The sequence below is a fragment of the Myodes glareolus genome, chromosome 7, assembly GCF_982192425.1.
Source record: "Myodes glareolus chromosome 7, mMyoGla1.1, whole genome shotgun sequence".
NCBI lineage: Eukaryota > Metazoa > Chordata > Mammalia > Rodentia > Cricetidae > Myodes > Myodes glareolus.
The window spans coordinates 85,328,835-85,335,133 of NC_142032.1; positions in this window are offsets into that span (position 1 = coordinate 85,328,835).

The window sequence follows — 6,299 nt, forward strand, 5'->3', positions numbered from 1 at the left end:
GAACACAACCATCTGCCTTAAAAGAAGACAGCTGCATCCTGGCGTCCTGAGAAGCTGGACATGCGCTGCACAGAGAAGGGGCTGGGAGGGAAGGGCCAAAGGTCTCCAGGTCACTATGAAAACCACCTGGTGCCATCGAGAAAGGAAGAAGAGGGGAGATAAAACCGAGGGAGGTTACCATCATTCCGCGTTGTGCTCACCCTTCCCTGGGTACGGGAGGAAGTCTGTGGGCATCAGCCCTGCTGTCTTGGCCCACACCTCTCATGGCTGCCTGCTGGATACTGTTTGGCCTTAGGGAGGTTCACAGCCCTAGGCATCTACTCTCCCCCACTTCCAAGGCTCTCATGGGGAACCCTACCATACAGACACAGAAAACCCCCTTCTGTAAGGCTCCTCAGCCCTGAAGTGTGGGTCCCCAGATTCTCCAGATGGTTCCCTCATCTGGCTGAGCAATAATCTCAGCTTGATTCCATCCTGAGATTGACCTGGGGATTGAAGACAGCCCCAATGATTCGAATAGGTCCAGGAAGGACCAGATATTCTCATATATATACTTAAAGAAAAACATATGTAAATAGAAAAAAGTTGTTTACATATATAGTGTCTGTGTGTGTGTGTGTGTGTGTGTGTATAAAATCTTTGTGTGCAAGTGTATGGTGGGGAGGCATCTCTGTGGGATGTGGGGGGAGAGGTTCTCACCCATCATGGAGTGCATGTGGAATTCAGAGGGCAACCTCAGGGATCCATTCCAGCCTTCTGCCTTATTTGCAATAGGGTCTCTGGTATGCTGCTGCTGACACCAGGCTCACCGACCCAGAGTTTCCACCTCCCTCTCCCCGTAGCAGAAGGGTGGTCTGGTCTCCTGACACATGTCCACACACACACACCTAGCTGTGTGTATTTATCTGAACACAAGTCCTCATGCTTATAAAGCAAGAACTTTATGCACTGGGTCATCTCCCAGCCCTGTAAGCCAGCCCTGTAAACCAGCCCTGTAAGCTGGGAGGTTCTATGGAGCAGTTGTATTGAAAACAGCTGGCCTCTGGCCTTGCTACTCCAAGTGTGGCCATGGTACCCGCATCCCATCTTAGGGCTCCAGTTCAGAACTGGCTCCATTACTCTCAGACACAGCATGTGTTTAGCCAAGACCCCCAGGTGATTCAGATACAGGTGCCTGGGCAAAGCAGAAGGAATGTTGTCCAGGGGTCAGGAGTCAGGCTGGAGTCCTGGCTCCACCCCGGCTTCTCTTGACCTTGAAGCAGACCACCACTGTGAACTTGATAATGATGAGTGCAGACAGCGCGGAGACTTCTGAAATCCCCACTGAAGTCTCTAAAGAAATGACCTAAGTTGGGGTGATTCATCCTTGTAGCTCCAGCACAAGGGAGGTAGAGGCAGGAGGATCGGGAGTTGAAGGTCACCCTCTGCCACATAACAAAGTGAGGTCAGCCTGGGCTACATGAAGTCCTGTCTCTAAATAAATACATAAACAAATAATCCAGAATTGCCACAATTCCAACAGTTCCTTGTTTTTATACAAAGGTAGTGACTTGAGGTCCCCTTCAAAGCCAGACAGATCCTTTGTTCAGGAGGCACAGCAAGGAGCCATCTGGAGGTGAAAGAGTAAATGTTAAGATCTACTGAGACAGAGGGAGACACAAAGGCTGAGACACAGGGTCCTTCCATGGAGGAAGAAGGAACGGCCCATGTGTGTGCTCCTTGGGCCCCTGGTTGGGTTTGTTCTCTCTGAGCTATAGGGAGAGGCCCACGTGTGCTGCCCTGGCCCCGGGCTGGGTCCACTCCCTCTGAGCTGCTGTGATACTCAGAGGCCTGAAGGCACTTCCGTGAGTAGTGGGGTGGGACTCTGAAGACAGAGGCAGAAAAATCGGGAGTTCAAAGCCAGACTTGCTACAGAAAATCCTGGCCCAGAAAAATGAAAAAAATGAAAAGGTAGATCACTTAAGTCAGGTACTCTCCTCTGGCCTCCTTTGCAGGATCAGAAAGCTAGGTAATCCCCATAGGATCAAGAAAATACAAGGGGAATATATGATATCAATATAAATATAAGGGGAATCTTATGCCTGGTGTGGGAGGGGTGGGGGCAGATATAGAAGTGATATATATATATATATATATATATATATATATATATATATATATATATATATTACTTAATGAGGCTTTCCACCCTGACCACCATTCTCAAGTATGGAAACTGTTGTGTTGTGCAAAGCCTTGGTGCTTGGTGCTATGGTAGCCATCTTATGACCATGAAGGTGGCAAACCAGGAGACCAGAAAGAGTTAATATTATAAAGCAACAAAATAACTTTTAGGCCACCCACAACTCCTTGGATGCTAGCTAACTCCCGATTGTTTGGGTCACAGCAATTTTCATGTCATTTAAATGTTTCCTGGCAGCTTTGGGATATCGGGTAAAAGTCCCCATGGCGGCCTCACAGGGGACCACAAGGCCATGATCAGTTTACACCAACCATTTTGTGGACGTATGAGAGTTGACACAGGAGAGCCAGTGTAATTAGTTGCCGCACGACCAATACACTGCAAGTCATTTGTGGATATCACTGGGGCCATCTTACTGAAGTAACTAAATCTTATAATATATAATGGGAGGCAAAAGTCATAGGCTGAAGGCTAAAGAACCAATGGAAAAGTGCATCAATTGGTGATGTCTGCCGTGAGCACAAAACAGTGGAACAGTAGTACCATCGTATCTACTGATGTATCTCAGGTCTGCTCGGTGGGTGCTCCTGGCTGCTCACTCCAAAGCTGAATCTGGAGGTAAGCATGACAGGAAGTGGTCCGTTTCTACTCCAGGGCCCAAAAATAAGTGTTGGAGTCCCCAGCCAACCTGGGCTTCTTTAACCCAGCCAGGGTTCCCTGCAGGCCTGCAGTAGAATTTCTCCACACAAGTTAGCCCCTTTTGAAAATGTGGAAGCCCTAGAGCCAGATCTCACATCCAGGCATAAGCCTCCGGCAGTGCCTGGCACAGTGCAAAAAGAGACTGTGCTTTGGTGTCCTGGCTGCCCAGACCTGAACAATCACACAAAAACTATATTAATTACAATACTGGCTAATGGCTCAAACATATCCGAGTTAGCTCTTATGTCTTAAATTAACCCATGTCTATGAATCTGTGTATTGCCACAAGGCTGTTGCTTACCAGTAAGTTTCTGGCGTCTTCTTCCTTTGGCAGCCACATGGCATCTGCCTGCCTCTGCCCTCTTTCTCCATGCATCCAGTTTAGTTTTCCTGCCTACCTATATTCTTCCCTGCCATAGGCCATAGCATCTTTAATAAGCAATGGTAATAAAACATATTCATAGCATACAGAGGGGAATCCCACATCAGCAGAGACTCCAGTATTTAGCAGATATTGCAGTCCTGTGTCCAGAACAATTAGAGGGGCACTGAATGAATTCCTTTTCTGTTGCTTTGGTAAAATACCATGACCAAGAGACTTAAAGAAAAAGAGTTTGTTTGACTTCTGGTTCCAGAGGTTGAGACGGTGGGAAGGGCGTAGTCACGAGAGCAGGAAGCTTAGGGATCCTATCCCAACTGTACACAGGAAGCAGAGGGGACAAACTGAAAGTGGGGTGAGACTAAAAACTCTCAAATCTGACCCCCATCTTCCTCCATCAGAGAAGAACCTTCTAAGGTTCCATATCTTCCTCCAACAAGCACAAGTAACAGGGAAACATGTAGGAAACGTGAGGATGCTTCTCATTCGAACACAAAAGGCCCTGAAAACATCTCTCGACCCCACCCCCACCTTTAAGACACTTATCCACGGAGCGTGTTGATGTTTCCAGAAATATCACCTGCAAGAGAGTAAAACATAGCTAACTAGATTAGAGTCCTGCTTCTGTCCCAAGCACCCCTTAGACTTCTAGGAAGTCCCCAGCTTCCCAAGCCTCTGCTTGTCACACACAAGATATCCAGAAATCCTATGGCTAAAGCAAAATGTCCACAGGAAGTAGATGGAGGACTTCACAGCCACGAGCCACAAATCCATCTGGGAGGTGATCTACTTACTTGCAGAGTAAAGAGCATGCACAAAGCCCTGGCGCAAGACGGACAGGCCTTCCACGGGAAAGCAGAGCTGGACTTTATTCTTTCACTCAACAAATGCTCGGTGAGACGCGCCCCTCCCGGTTTGGGGAGACTGGCACAGGGATGAACACGGGACAAGGATGAACACAGCACATGAAATGCCCATACCCCACGCCCCGGAGACAGAGTCCAACTGGCCTCTATGTAGCTATGTCACTGAGGGTGACTTTTGAATCTCAGATCCTCCTGCCCCTGTCTCCTGGGTGCTGGGATTACAGCTGTACACCACCGCGCCTGACTTATGCAGTGCCGGGGATCAAACCCGGGGCTTCCAGCATGTTAGGTCAGCGCTCCATCACTAAGGTACAGCTCCCAACCCTTGAGGAATGCTTTTGCATGGGAAAGCTCTGTGCATCTATAGCCACTAGCTACGTGCCGCTTATTTTACACAAAACAGATTAAAACCGATGGTAGTCATCCATGGGAATGTTCTCAAGGCCTGGACAGCGCGGACTTAGGTTCAGCCTGGTGGGACACACCAACAGACAAAGCCTCACAGACTGAGTGTCCCTGGGAAGGCCCCGGCCCTTTTCATTTTTGAGATAAGTTAAGCCAGTGGAGCTATTTAGTTTGAGAGTTTATTTATTTTTTATATGATTAACATTTTATATGTTTAACTGAACATATCCTTTTTATTGCTTTTATTGAGCTATTCATTTTTCTCCACTCTCCTCCCTTGCTCTCCTCTCCCTTCTTCTTCCACCCTCTCCCATGGTCCCCGTGCTCCCAATTTACTCAGGAAATCTTGTCTTTTTCTACTTCCCATGTAGATTAGATCCATGTATGTCTCTCTTTGGGTACTCTTTGTTGTCTAGGTTCTCTGGGATTGTGGATTGTAGGCTGGTTTTCTTTGTTTTATGTCTAAAAGCCACTTAAGAGTGAGTCCATTTGTTTGATGAGCCTGAAGTGGGCGGAGCATTTGAGAGCCTGACTCCCTAGCCCAGTGGTTCTCAGTCTGTGGACTGTGACCCTTTGGGGTTGAAACAATCCTTTCACAGTAGTTGTATATCCGATATCCTGCATATCAGAGATTTACATTACAATTCACAACAGCAACAAAATTACACTTATAGAGTAGCAACAAAAATGATTTTATGGTTGGGGTCACCACAAGATGCGTTATTAAGGAGTCACAGTATCAGAAAGGTTGAGAGCCACTTCTCTAGACAGACATTACCCTTGGGAGGTCCCAGTGCCTCCAGAGCTGTTCTCTGCAAGGCGCTAGATCCAGCAATCTCTCTGGGGACTTGAGGCTTCTCTGGGATGCTACTGGGCATTATAAATGACACCAATTGGACCATTGGGCCATGAAACCAGATGTTCTTCATCCCACACTGAACTGGGCTTTCTAAGGCCAGGCACCTATGAGAAGAACAATGTGTTCCAGACATACACCAGCAAACATGTATTAAAACAATCTGGGGTTTACAGAGGAAGGCACATTTAGCAACAACGTTTGCAAGCTGTCGGTGCCAGTTCCACTAATCACCACCAGGAGGCAGTGTCCATCCATATTCCAGTTTCTCAGTCAGACCAGGCCAGGCTTAGTAAGCCATTGTACTGCAAAACATTTAATGAGCACCTACTGTGTATCAAGTCCTGTTCTTGGCAAGGGGACACCTCTGTAAACTTGGGGGAAGGGCTCTGCCCTAAAATACGCCCCCTACATGTGTCTTTTAAAAAAAAGATATTCACCGAGACGCGTGGCCAAGTCACATTGCCTGACCCGGAGAAAACCAACTTGAACAGCGAGATAGGTGATTTTCTGAGACTGGCGAGAAGAAATGCGAGTATTCGAAAAGTTCATAATCCCCCAGACTCAGGGGCTACAACTACCTCTAAGAGGAGCGTTATTCTGCAGCCACCTTTCTGTTCCCATTCCAGAGGGAGAGGAATGGTGTCTTGGCGTCAACATCACTGGGCTTAGAAGGGGTGGTCTCACCTAGAGACACCAAAGGTGGGAGAAAAGGTGAGCGACGACGGCCTGAGACTGCCAGCTTGCTGTTGCATGGAATGCTAAAGCGCAGTCCCCTAAGGCCTAGCTTAAGCAGTACTGACCTCAGAGAGCCTAGTGAGGACGTTCTAGATGCGCTCCCCCCCATGCAAATCCCACGTCTGCCTTGTGATCGCCGGCGTTAACTGCCCTGAACATCAGTGCACGCACAGT